Source organism: Astatotilapia calliptera, chromosome 1, assembly GCF_900246225.1.
Source record: "Astatotilapia calliptera chromosome 1, fAstCal1.2, whole genome shotgun sequence".
Classification (NCBI taxonomy): Eukaryota; Metazoa; Chordata; class Actinopteri; order Cichliformes; family Cichlidae; genus Astatotilapia; species Astatotilapia calliptera.
Genome location: NC_039302.1, coordinates 18,224,083 through 18,238,943, shown reverse-complemented (window position 1 = coordinate 18,238,943; position 14,861 = coordinate 18,224,083). Strand labels below are relative to the sequence as shown.

Here is a 14,861-nt window from a genome sequence, read left to right as displayed (position 1 = left end):
GTAGTAGTAGTTTTTCCTCACAGCCCACAAGACGCTGGGTTTTGAGTTTTGCAATTCATTTGAAAATACAATTATTGTAATTGCATTGGTCCCCGGTTGCTCCCAGTTTCCTCTCTGCCTTCTCCTCTCCTCTTTTTCTTTCTTCTTCCTTCTCTCTTTCCATAACAGGTAGCTCAAGAAAGAAAGAAAATATCCAAGAATGCCAGCCTGCATTATCTTCCTGGTAACAGTATCTTGGTGGAAAGACAACACAGTAATGGAACAGCTCTGTCTGAGCCCACGAGCAAGGCACTGACTCACATACACCTCGGGTCCAAGAACGACAGCACAAGAGATTTATAATGTATGGCAAACCGGCATTGCATTGTAAGCCTTGGTAAGGAGGTAAATGTCAAAGACAGTCAATAAACTGAACTGTTAATTCACTCTGTGGTTAATGGTGTGCTCTCTGCAAGTCAGCTGGTGTGATAAAAGTGGAAGTAAATAAAACAAGTAACCCCACTAAGGAACAGGTGTAAGCACAGGACTGTGATAAATATTTGATGCTGAGAGGAAGACTTTGAAGTCTGGCGCTGGTCCTGAGAGGCCTGACTTTCCTAGTGACTACAGCAAACAGTCTTTCTTTCTTTCTTTCTTTCCTTCTTCCATCCATTCTTCCATCATGTTCCTCATCTTTTCCCCCTGGCTTTACAACCATTACCGCATTAAAAACCAAATGATAAGATCCTCTTTTTAAATTAAATTTTTTAAGTCCAGAATTTGTGCAGAGTTCTTCCCAGAGGCATTTTTCTGTTGGTAACAGGAGGCCAGACAGTATCAGTAATTATAATAATGGTCCTGGCATAGAAGGCACACTGATGTGAAAATGGATCTCTGGCCTGTATCTGCTTGCCTTCGTCAGACTGGCTGAAGCACAGCTGCGGAGTGCACAGCCTTAATAATATAGTAGCCTGATCATCAGCCGTGCAGGTCATAAGTTAACTGATGAGTGACAGAAACAATCAACCAAAAAGCACAGTGCTCAAATGCAACAGTTCCATGAACCACTGAATGCAGTGAAGACATCGCCGCTAACGTGCAAGAGAATCGGGCTGTTTTCAGCACTTTTGAGATTTAAGTCCTTGCGCTGGCGCCAAAGTACACAACCATAGCAGTTGCATTCCTATCCTCCCAAAAATACAAAGTGGTTAGTGCACTGTACAACTTCCAAAGTTGGAAATTTATGAGTTTATTTGGGAAGAATGTGTAGAATGTACAGCATAGGTGATAGTTAATTGCCAACAGTGGACAAGTATTTTGACAAATTTATGCTTTTAAAGTTTCACTGTGCAAATCATGTCTCCAAGGTGTTGCACAACAGCATGTTACAGAGGTCACGCCTGGTTTCCATTATTTATAAACTGACGTGGTTTTGTCCAGCTTTAGAGGCGATCCATTCAGGAGTGGTTCATAACCTTATCACAAAAATCTAGCCCAGGACCTGTTTGATGCACCATTAAAAACAAAACAAAAAAATGCTGTGCTGTGCAGCGTTTGTAGCCCTCCAGATTGTGACTAGAGAAAGCTATATTTTCCAGCAGCTTTTCGAGACTTTCATGACGTAGTCAGCCTTGAATCGAGGGCTCCGAAGGAGGTAATTAGGCCTCAGCTAAGGAGTGAGTCACTGAGTGGATCCACATTATGTCATCACACAAGGGAGCTGCCACATTTTTGAGAGCCAAGGGATTGTGTAGCCAATATGTTGGTGTAAACTTAAAAAAAAAAAAACCTGTATGCATCAGGATTAAGAGCTTTAATTATGCAAGATAAAACAGTAGAGTAACAAGCCTTCCATGGATGGTGCAACATCTTGTGAGTAAGTACAACTTGATGTTGCAGAGAAAGAAAGGGCTGCGGAAGCTCAGCCATGCTTGACTGTCAACCATTCTTTGTCAAGAGCTTCTGAATAATAGGACAATGCTGCATTTACACATGAAGGCATGACTGGCATAAGAAAAACAGCTCTACAACAAACTGATTTCTATTAGTGCATATAATAGAAAATCGCTCTAACAAAAGATTGCAAGAAAGCAAGCAGACAACCTTTTGTTCCCTCTTATCACTCATGGAAGAGGGCGGATAGCATAATCAAGCTACTTCCATGTACTTGAGAAAAAATCTCAGTCATAATCAGATAACATTTGATTGTTCAATTTTACAATAAACCCAGTAAAAAAGCGCTGGATAATTCCTGTGGAACACACTGCCGGAAAAGCTGACTACACGCGTTAACTAACTGAGAGAAAACTCCCACTTTGAGTCTGCAAGTGGCTGAGCGAGGCCTGATACGAATCAGCAGCAGTCTGACGCTTAGCTGCAATTCGCTGGATGATATAATTATTTATAGATGGATGTAGATGGAGACTCCTCAGGTTTTTCTTTTTTTTACTCCTACAGATATTCAAAGAAATCGAGAGCGACAGCAAGCGGCTAAAAACCAAAAAAGCTTGCCTCTGAAGGTTGCTGTGAGGCATTTTGTCTAAACAGTGGCATCTTTCTTTTAAGGGGTGTTGTAAATCTTTGAGGGAGAGAGGGGGAGAGAGAAACAGAGACTATGTGTGTGTTTGTGAGTGTGACTGAAAAGTAAATCTCACGGCTTCAGAAACACAGTGAGAAACTGTGTGTAAGCTTACACATGAAAAGAATAAAAAGTGAATGGGCACAACTGCTTGCGCCCAGCAGTGACTGAATCTAATATGCACCTTCAATTGATTCCCCAAAAGCAATAGAAGGGGAACAATGCAGTGTTTTTTTACTCGTAGATGTAAATGTAGGGGAATCTAAATTCACAATTTCATAATTTGGTTACATTTATAATAGCAACATTTTTAGTATTGGTTCTTCTGCGTCTTTAGAACTAGGGAAGTGTAAAACTGGGTACACACCGGGGAATCAGCATGTGGGACACACACACACACACACACACACACACACAAACATACATAGTTCTTGTATCAACATAAGTCCTTCTATCTCATTGTTCAGTGGCCATCAGAGGGCATGCATAAAACATGATTTGGATTAGAAAATGTCATGCTGGATGAAACAGTGTCCCAGTGTCCCAGTGAGGGAACCAGATGGACTGCTTCAATACACTAAAGTTTTTTTCCATCCTCCAAACCACAGAAAAGCTTTATTTGTGCACTCGTAAACTGTAAATACATGCACACGTGCACATTGTGGATGCAAATGGACATTTTAGAAAGAAAGAAAAAGAAGTCCTAAATAGTAGCTTAATCTATTATGTACTAAAAGATGTCTGTCTGACTAAGCATGGGTGGAAGCTGCAAATTTGCATCAGTTAGATGCCCCGTCTACTGTGCTTTTATGGAGCGAGGTTTACCAGCATCACCGCTGTGAAAGAAACCAACAAGAAAAATGTAACAAAAATGTTTTTTAAAAGCTTTAAGCTCCAAAGCAAAACAGACAGGCATTTGAGATGTTTGCTAAAGATCACACAAACACTGCCTTAATAAACCCCAGACATCAAACAAATCCCTCACACTATATGTCTCCAGCTTTGCTAAACTGTGTTGTATCCAAGGGATACAGACAGAGATGCACAGCTTATAAGAGGCACGAAACCCAGTGTGGACAGATGAGTTATTTCCTACATTTTTCCTCTGTGTGATTTTCCAGCTCTTACACTTTCAGTGCAGTCATTGAATTTTTCCCAAGCTGAGAAAAGCGTACTCCCAGGTATGACTTTGCTGTGATTTTTCCTGTCTGAGGTTGAAGCCCTGCCCTTGGTTCAAACAGTGTGATAGGAATTACATCCCACACACAGACATTGATGTGCGCACATACCTCACACCCTGCTGACAGAAAGACAGCAGAGAGGCAGAGATGTTAAATGAGAGTGTCATTTTGTCAGGTGCTATACAGTGTGTGAGTCCTGTATCTATCTTTAGCGGATTAAATGTATGTGACTCACCGTTTCTAAGCGATTTTTTGCTCGCACTTCTCTGTCTTCTTTAGGTTTTATCTTTCACTCACAAATTAGCTTTTGCAGTGCCATCACTTCTAATTCAGACCCACCCCCACTCCCCAGTAATTAAATACAGCAATTTACTGCAGATAAAAGCAGGAAATGGTGAGCTACATGATGCTGCAAATCAAATAAAAAAGCAACTGTAGCTTTAAATGGCAGTGCTTTTTTTGTCTTCTGCCCTTTGTTCTGCTCCTCATAAGCAACACGTGAACAAACAGTCAGCTGATTCACATTGAATTCGTGTTCAAACTGAAATGCCTTCCCATGGAAACTAAGGCTGACTGTGTCACTGTGACTCCTGGCAGTCCTTATGAATGATTTTAATCTGTGTATGTAAACCAAAAACTGGAGGGACTGCTGTGAACACATCACATCCTAACAGCCTCTTTATGAGGAGGCATAAGATGCTCTTGTTCTCTATTTGTCACACTGCCTCCTGTGACACACACACACACACACACCTCCACTGGTTCATTCCTGTGACCATGGCAACAGCTGAGACTAATTACCACTTAAAAGCTCACTGCTAGGCTATTTAACCACAATATCTACGTCAGGAAAAGACACACACGCACAAACTCAAATACAAATGCATTACCACCTCGCTAGTTGCCATAGCTATGATTAATTAAAATCTGGCTGAGCCTGCAGTGCACATTACTGAGATGCTGCAGTCAGTGGCAGGGTTTATTTTTCTTGGCCAACAGGGGGACTCGCCAAACTCAGACAGGAGGGTGTAGTGATGAATCGTGGACACATGGAGGTGCTGCAGAATAGCACAACTTTTTGAATTGCAGTTCCTGAAGAATCTGCAAATTTCCATATGGTTTTGACCAGCATCACATAAATTAAAATAATTAATATACCCATTAGAAAAGTATTAGGGTGTCTTTAGAGTGCTGGAAAAGTGAAAATGTAATATCAACTATAGTCTGGAGTTGTGGAAAATTGTGGAAATGCAATAAAAGTCAGTGACATTAAATTTCAATCTAGGATTTCTATTTTATGAAGGTCATAAAAGTAAAAACAAAACAAAGGTCTTTCTCAACAGCATTTCAGTGGTATCGGTCGTTGATAATGCAACTCACCATATCAATTTTGGGTCTTTCCATTCATATATCTTCATTCATCTGCTGTAATTACTCAATTTTCCCAACTCTTTACCATTTACAGCAGTTATTACCACGCAGGGGTACAAGTACAGGAGTGCAAGTGAAGTAAGTGTGGGTACTAATAACTTGACTTACCTGATATATACAAATTACAGCTTTTCAGAATTAGATTAATCTACACAAGTTAAAACAGACAATAGGAATGCACTAGGGATTAAGATACAAACATAAATATGAGATTAAAATGAGCAGCAATTGCTAGCTTATGGACAGTAAGTTGGGATTTCTTGTTACATAATTAACAACTGTTAGGTCTAGTAACTAAAGTAGTGAAAATGCTATTCAAGAAATAATCAACCTTAAAGTTAAGCATTAACAGTTAAAGCTGCTTACAGTGATTGTTGAATGTTTAGGTACTGTAAACATATTCATTAAGAGAAAATGATGAGCTGACATCTGAAAAATATTAGATATGGTAAACAGCTAAAAGTAGCAAAAAGAAGTGTGGGTATGTTATGTGAAAAAAGGTTTGGAACTATATTGGTTTACGTGAAAAAAATTGTTTTTTAATTAGCTGTAATTACACAAAAAAAGATGTGCTGGAGACCGAGCAGTATGAAATGCTGACTGGTCTTGTTTTATCTAACCTAATCACGTCAGTGGACCCAACATTTTTACATCCCTTAATCATTACAGAACAAAAATCATTCTGTACTTTGGACTTCAGCTAATCAGTACAGTGAGAATCTCATTAAACATTAAAAACATCATCACACATTAAAAACCGGAGTGAAAAAAACAAATCACTTGGTCTACGCAACATTCTGTGCTTCCAAGCAAGTTTCCATCTGTGTGTGTCAGGCACACAGTTAAAGACAGCTTAATAAACAAAGTGAACAAAGCAGGGTTAATAGAAATAAATAAATATATATATATATATACATATTTTTAAAAAAGAATATAGTTTTCAGTCCACTCATTTCCACTTATCCAATTCAGCATCATGGGGGGCCGGAGCCTATCCCACCTGGCATACGTGGGGTACACCCTGAACAGATTGCCAGTCTTTCACAGGGCGACCACAGAGAGACAGACAACCTTTCACACTCGCATTCACGCCTATGGGCAATTTAGAATCACCAGTTAACCTAACCCCACTAGCTGAATGACTTTGGACTGTGGGAGGAAGCTGGACTACCCTGAACTCAGCTGGCACACATTATATAAGGACTGAACTCACTTCCAGTTCAGTCTTTTCATTCCCACATGGGGTGGCAGCTGAGGTGAGTTTGAGTTGGTCTTCTGAGTTAATCAGAAGACCAATAATTGCTATAAACAACTATATGTTGATGATGATGAAAGGACAGATCGAGATAAGACTGCGCGCTCACACTCGGTCTGCTCATGGATGAGGGTTGCATAATTACACAGTACCATGCCACCCATGTATGGACCTTTGTGGGCTTCAACCCATTCACCAGGAGCTCAGGATCACCCTGGAATTGCTATTACCAAGTGTTTGACCATGATTACCAGGGGCTGCCAGGGCTGCTGCCATCCTCATGATGTCATTTTGAATTTTTCTGACTCCACTAATGATGCTAATTTCTGGGTTCTTATCTTTACTGTTTTTAAATTGGCTCTTAAACCTTCATTGCAATAAAACAGTGGAGAGAAGACAGAAACACTAGGAGAAACTAAACGGCCTCAGGGTGGAGTCAAACCTGGACCTTATGCCACATGGGTTGTCCACTCAACCCAGTGATAAGCTATACTGGCTCTGAAAAGCCCTATGGCATGTTCAAGATACCTCAGAACTCTGGTGTTAGAACTCGAGTTAGCACATATCAGAAAAAGAACATTTGGCTCTTAGTAGAGCCATTCAAATATCAATAGCAATACTTTATAAAACCTTTTTTGTGCTTCGTCATGGATATAGACTATTCAGTGCCTTACATATCACTTATTTAGTGAATCGAAAATACACAACAGTGGCAGTACAGATTTAAAACTTTACAGTACTGTTTATTTTCAGTGCTGCCATCTTGGATTGCTAACTCGGTATGTTGATGTGGTCCAACTTTCTGAGTTCTCATTTATTTATAAATACATTACTATTTATCATATACTGGATCAACTGAATAAAGTCATCATAGTTCACCTCCCTTTCTGACTAGTTGTCCTTTGAAAACATTTGGTTGCAGCAGCATTTGGGTGGTGCTTCTGTGCACACAGCCACTGTGTGTTTGAAATCACCATATTAAGGACAACTGTCCCTTTTGAAGTCATACTGATCAAGGAGTATAAAAGCTGTGGGGTCAAGCATTAAAACAGTGAAATTTAACTTACAGGAATTATTTTCACATATATGACGTCATTTTTTTATAAACTTGGAAAGAGATTAAATGAGAATATACACAGTATATGTATATGACAGTACGTATGGATATGGCCTTAAAACATGATTTATGATTACACTGCTGTTACACAAACACACAAGCTTGTTGCTCAAAAACTTCATATTTTACGCCATGGTTTTTTTCCATAGCAACCAGCTCCAGGGCATATCCCACACACATTCACCAGTGGTGCAGAGCTATGGAAGTGAGGAAGCATAAATGAATAAAGAGACCAGCTAGAGAAAGCAGAATTACCATATTTTATCTTTTTGGGCCTTTTAAACCAATTTGCAGGAAAAACTGCAAAGAATACAGTTCAAATGCAAACGAGAAAAAGAAGGTGAAATCCACAGTGCAAATGTATCTTTCCAGATTTTTCTTTTCTTCCCCTCATGTAATCACTGTTCAGAGACTCCACAGTATTAGACGTCTCTTTTAGTGTTCTGCTGTAGTGTATGTATGTATCAACTTCCAGATCTGATCTATACTGAGAAAATGTACTATAACTACAAAAACAAACACGTATGTTTATGTAATACTTTCAGCATCACATTCATATCATAACATGTAAATGCAAATGATAAAACCCATTTTAAAACCACGTATTTAAAAAAAAAATGAATAAATGAATGAAAATAAAAAATGCTGCACCGGGGTGGAAAAACTGTTCTGCAATGCCAACTGTTCTGTAGTTAAAGGCAGTAAAGTTCACCAACTACACAGCTACAACTACCTTTATTTTCTAAACACTATAGCAGGCTTTGATTTTATCCACAGTGCCTCGTGCAGCTGGGTGAAAAAAAGCCAATTTACTTGCAAGATCAATATTATTGGGGGCCCTAAAATGATGAAAATAACCTCACTGAGCAGAGGTGAATTACCGCTGCAACAAATTTCTACTGGGGTGATCTGGCATAACTGGGCAAAGCCTTCCCAGCTGGCAGCAGAAACAAGTAGCCCCTTTCAGGCAGCTGCTGATATCACATTGTTACCACTCCACAGTCTAAAGTCAATGGCTGGACAGAATCATTTTGAAATTGTATCATAGCTGTTGCTGGCTGAAGAAGTGTGGTATTGTGTAAATGTTAAGTGTCCTCTATAATACTGCATGACAAGTGCAGTTGTGTTCATTCCCTTGCAGTTTGCAAAAGTAAAAGCAAACGCTATTGAAACAGTATGAGAAGAGGGGAAAAAGCCAGCAAACATCCAAATGCAAAAAGGTCACGTTTGTATAATTAGGTGTTCAGAGTGGTTTTTAACGCCAACATTTTTCACCTAAACACCCTTATCCCTTTCACAATGCATTGTGAATGCAGTTTTTTTTGTTGTTGTGTTTTTTGCAAATACAAAATGTGTGTCCTCCTTGGCACAATCTCCAAGACAATAGCATTCTGCAATTTTTTTCTTCTTCGTAGCAACCACCTTTTCACGCCCGGGGCACAGCTGGACTGTCATGCTGCTTCACATTCCTGCTCCAAAGCACACCTGCTGCTGAAAGGGTAATTCAACACAAATCCACTTTGATGTAAAGAAGTACCAGTAACGTCTCCTGTTATAATAAGACAGGAGGCATCAAAGTGAGGAGGCTACAAACAGACTGGTGCCACTTAACAGTGATTATGATTTATGAAAGGAAAGAATGCCGTTCATTTCAAGAATGTGATGCTGACAAAGCAAAAAATAACAACAACCTCGATTTACATCAGCAGATTTAAAAATGAAGAACTTACTCATACGTGCATTAATTCCCTTTGACAATAAAAGTTCACATATTTAAAGGGTTTTTTGTACAAAAGAAATATGATCATAATAATAACATAAAAGATAATTATGAAATGTGTTTAGATGCTTCTAAAGGTTCTTTGTTTTACATTAGGAACCTTAAAATTAGAGACAAATCCATTCAAAATCAGATGCTGCTTTAGAGTGTATGTCAAACTAAAGACCTGCAGGCCAAATCTAGCCCATTGGAACATCTGAATCTGACCTGTAACTCTTCATATTCTACATTTTGGCAGGAGTAGTTGTAGTAGGCTGTAGTCACACTTGAAACAGCAAAACAGAAGGGCGCACCAACACTGAACCTTCACACTAACAAGCCAGCACAAAACAGAACAGTTGATGCCAGAGGCAGCCAATTTCAAGAGAGATGTGAAGCTGAGGTAGTTCTTCACTGAGTGTAAGAGTCGTCTTGCCACAAGACACTCTCTGTTTTCAAGGAATATATTTCATTGTCGTCATTTTGACATGTGAATCCACCAGAGGAGATGTGGAGCAATGAAGAGGGAAAAGAGCCTTCGGAAAGTTGCTGAAATTAAAAGTCGCACACAGCTACAACAAATTTGCTTCTTCAATCAAAATTTCAACCAGATGGAGCCTTAAAGGAGAAACTGCAACTAGTATATGCAGTCTATGTAGGGCGTGCATTTTATGTAATGTAAACATTCCTATAAGCTGTATATGAATAAGACATTTGGCCTAAAGGCTGGGAACCAATCTAATATTTAAACATTAAATATAAAAATGATCAATTTCTTTTTACATTAAACATTACAGAGAAAATAATGAAACCTTGTCAAACATTCAGCAGACTCTCGCTCTTTTTCGATTGGCTTCTTAAACACTTCAGAGCAAAGATTATCATCAAGCAGCAGTGGGGGAGGTTTAAGATGTTATATCCATAGCTTATAGTGTTTTCTAGACACACACACACAGACTGTGGTAGGACAGCATAGCGGGCAGTAAATAGAAGCGAATAAAAACATTTCTGATAGCATCACATCTTTGTGAGCATTTCATAAATCTCCATCAAGAGCTATATTTAACTGCACATCACAAAATGTCACAGTCAGACCATAACTAATCTATAAGATCCAATAAAAATGTATCTGTTTGCTCTGCAGATTATCAATAGTCTTGACCTAAATAATTCCCAGGCAGGTGAGAGATAAGCAGGAGGTATAGCTGGTTTAACCCTTGGAGAGTGTTTCAAGGGTTACTTTGGTTTTTATTTATCGAGTTTTGGTTCCAGTTTTGATTTTTATTTATATAGTTTCATGTTATTTTTTGTTTTTTCCTTACTGTAAATACCTGCCTTTCGTGTTTAGTTGTTTAGTGCTTTTCTGACATCTTGTTTAGTATCTACAGCATAGATACGTCATAACTGCAGACCTTTCTGAAATGCTACACAGTAACTTTTAGCATAAACCGAGCTGGTAAATATGTTTACCCAAGGGGCCATGTAAGAAACTGGGACTGTCTTTGGCAGCTCAAAGAGAGAAACTCTGAGTGTTGACCACTTGCTTTAGTCTTTTAATTATTTCCTGCTTTGTATTTTTTCAAAGCTTTACTTTCTGCCAGGTAGCTCTCAGGCAAGAAACTAATGCCACTGTGTTGCTTTCTTCAATGCTTCTGGTTGTATTTTAATGAAAAATGTTTAACTTCTAGTTTTTCAATTTTGGGTGTGTGCTCTAGAGCTGTTTGAACAATTCACCATCCACTCAATCATCTTTCTGCATGTTTATATTGTATAACTGACCACATTTCCAATCAGATTAGCACCTCTTTGGGAATTACACAAGTTCCAGTAATTGCCAGATTGTCTCTGCCTCACATTAGGGCAATGTTTAAAGCTCCTAGCCTTGAAGCATCATCACCAGAGGACATGCTGACAGCTCTCCACATGTCAACAGCAAGCGAACACACAGAGGAAGATGTCAGTGGAAGAGCTTCTCCACCTTTGCACCCGGTGTCAGTCCTTACTTTAAGGTTGGTCAGCTGGCTTTACTATCACATTGGTCTGAGTTTCCTTTTTTACCTGCAGAGGAAGGAATAGGCTGGCTTTGTGCCATGCAGTCCTTATAAACACTCTCTGATCTCCACTGAGAAATTCTTTGATTTTCACTTCCACTAGAACTCTGTGTACTCAATTCACAATGTTATCTTTAAAATTAGTAAGACCTCAAAAACAGTTCACTTTTCAGCATATAGGCATGCACCAAGAAGTGCATAAATACCTTATAAATAAAGAATTTGATTGTATCACCCTGTCAGTACAAGTAGTAGGTATAAATCAATTCTGATATCAGCCCTAACCAGTGTTGGGCAAGTTACTTTGAAAAAGTAATTAATTATAGTTACTAGTTACTTCTTCAAAAAAGTAAATGAGTTAGTAACTGAGTTACAAGATTCTAAAAGTAATTAATTACTTGAAAGTAACTATTGTGTTACTTTAAAAAAATGTTTTCTAACTATTTCAAACTATTTACATAACAATCAGGTGTTCTGCATTCAATAAGATGCCACACAAATTATTTGTGTAATAATTTCTGTCCACTATAAAGGAGAACATCACAGCCTGATGCCTGCAGGCCTGACAGCAGCAGGTGTATCACTCATCCTGTTTTTGACCTGGAGGCAGCAGTCGCCTCATTGTTCTGACACACAACACAAAACTATCCACAACACTACACACTAACTACACACATGCTAAACGTCACAGATCTCTCACATCTCAAAACTCGCTCACTCGCTTTTTCTGCCCCCTCTCTCTCTTTTGCCGTCTTCCCCCTCTTTCTAAACATCCAAATGTCATGTTGCCATATAATTTTTTGATTGGTCGACATGGTGCATTTTTCCACTAACATGAAAGGGCAGGGTTTTTTTGGTCATAAGCAGAGATCTTGCTAGTACTGTCCTTAGACACAGTAGCGGTTTTTGATACGGGCGACAGGGACGGTTGCCCGGGGCGGCATCGTGGTGGGGGGGTGGCATCACGGGCATCGGCAAAAAAAAAAATTTACTCGTACTCATGCTGCCCCGACATCATGCAAGCGTATATTAGGAATGGCACAGGCACCAATCGGTTTTCTATCGCCCATTTTCTGGGAGTAAGGGCGCCCTCTGTTTGCGAGGTGCGCCTGCTGCTTGCGGCACAGGGAGGAGAGGGCGGGGCGGCGGGGGATTTACTGGCTGGCTGGAGCGGCATCTAATAACCAACTCCCAAAATAAAACAAAATAAAAACAAACCAACAAACACCAGACATTATGATACAGACTTATAATTTGCATTGATGTTTTTTCGAAATTCTATATGCAAAAAGTGAGTGCGAGAGCCCTCAGTGCGCCTGCTTGCTGCTGAAGTCAAAGTAAACTTTATTGTCATCTCCGCTATATACAGTCCAGTATATAGAGACGAGACGACGAGGCTCCAGTTACAGCAGTGCAAGTAAACAAACAATATATATAAGAAGAGTAAGAAAATAAATGTACACTTTAGGACTCGGGGTAAAGGGATCAAAGACAATTTAAAATGTATAATTTACAGTTTAATGATTTAAAGTCTCACACACAACCTGTCGAAAGGGAAGGGGGCCCTGCTGCTTCTAAATAGAGCACATTTCATTCATAATGTTGTAAATCCAAGCCCATTATGTATTCATGATTTGAATCCTGGGTTGTGCAAAATCCCAAAGATAAACCGTAGACAAAGTATATCTGTGAACTAAGGTTTTGGTCTATTAGGTTATGTTGTGGTGATCCTCGGGTTGGGGGATGGGTGTTCATACTGGAGTGCAAAATTAAAACCAATGGAAGATGGGCAAGAAATGTTCAAAGCCATCAGGTGTTCAGTTTGGAAAAAAGAGAAAAGAAGAGGAGGAGAAACGAGCAAAAGATACAGGTAAGCAGATGTGTCATTGGATAATGGCCGTTCATGTATCCTGAAACCATCAGATTCAGAATCAGAATACCTTATTAATCCCTAAGGAAATTATGTGGGTTATAGTTGCTCCCAGAAGAAATTGTAAAAATAGTAACAGTAACAGACTAAACTCCAAACAATACAGTACATTATGTTACAGATTTTACACATTTAAGAAATGGCACTAATATATACAGATCACTCAATTATAAATATCAAGGATTAACAGAGGTGATTATAAGTAAATATCAAGAAAACTGACAAAAATATTCCAGAGTAGAAAAGAGTGTGTGTAAAAAGGGTGTAACTATTGCAGGGTTCACAGTGTGTTAGATGGAGGAGTTGTACAGGGAGATGGCCACAGGCAGTCAGTGTCGGTCGGTCAGTGGTGCTTTTTGGTAATCTCAGTCTCTCACTGAATGTGCTTATGTGACTAGCCAGCATGTCATGGAGTGGGTGGGAGGTATTATCCAACATTGTCTTTATCTTGGACAACATCTACCTCTCAGACAAAACCCTAACAGAGTCCAGCTCCATCCCCACAACATTGCTGGCCTTGTGGCTCAACCTGCTGCCCCAGCATGCAACAGCATAGAGGATAGCACTGAGCAAAACAGAGATACAACAAGATAACATCAATTAGTAGGGACAGTGAAAACGTCTGTTAGTCTCTTGGCTATGATAGTAAACAGTAGACACTAATGTAGCTTACTGAATCTTTTGGACTGTGTTCAACACAATATTAATTAGTCATTGTCAATTCTTGATTTGTCCTATTCTCATTGTATGACGAATTATGATGGCTGTTTGGTAGCCGTTTGCATACTATGCATACTCTCTCTTCATATGTGTGTGTGTGTGTGTGTGTGTGTGTGTGTGTGTGTGTGTGTGTGTGTGTGCGCGCGCGCGCGTTTCTCTGCTGAAATTCAGTATGGTTCCGACAACAGTTTTATGTTAATGTACAATCCTTAATACGTTTATGTGTGCGTGTGTGTGTGTGTGTGTGGGGGGGGGGGGGGGGGGGGGCACAGGGAGTGTTCGCCCAGTGCGCCAAACAGGCTAGGACCACCACTCCTTAGACAGTAAATGCAACGAAACTTTTGAGGAAAAAACACGCGTATATATTGTTTATCGTGACTCTGGTTTTACGTGGCCTATCAACACAATTTAAAAGCTATATCACCTTGTTGCTTTGTCATCTTGAAGTGGTCATGTGATTGGCTTACGACGACTACTACATTCTTCCTCACTCAAACAACAGCACTCATGCCATTGTTTTGCCCCCTTAGCTCCAGGTGTTGTGCTAGAAAGTGATCATCTGCAAGAAAGTGGTAGCCGTCCGCGGGAGAGCGCGGAGCTGCTAAAGCTGTAGCGCACTGATTACTTACAGTTACTTCCGTGCAACTGATATAAGATGCGGTAAGCTGAACACAGCTTCAACCGTCTGTTTGTTGAAAAATAGTAACGCCACCGCACAGCCTTTTCTTGTTAGTAACGGTAACGGCGTTGTAACGATAGAAATGGTAATTAGTTAGATTACTCGTTACTGAAAAAAGTAACGTCGTTAGTAAAGCTGTTACTTGTAACGCGGTTATTCCCATCACTGGTCCTGACAGTGC

General features: G+C 39.7%; 1 protein-coding gene across 2 annotated transcripts in view; it reads right to left on the bottom strand.

The window, feature by feature from the left end:
- The window catches only part of tub (TUB bipartite transcription factor), a 57,849-nt gene that overhangs the window by 32,061 nt on the left and 10,927 nt on the right, over positions 1-14,861 (bottom strand). The gene's annotated exons all lie outside the window — the stretch shown is intronic.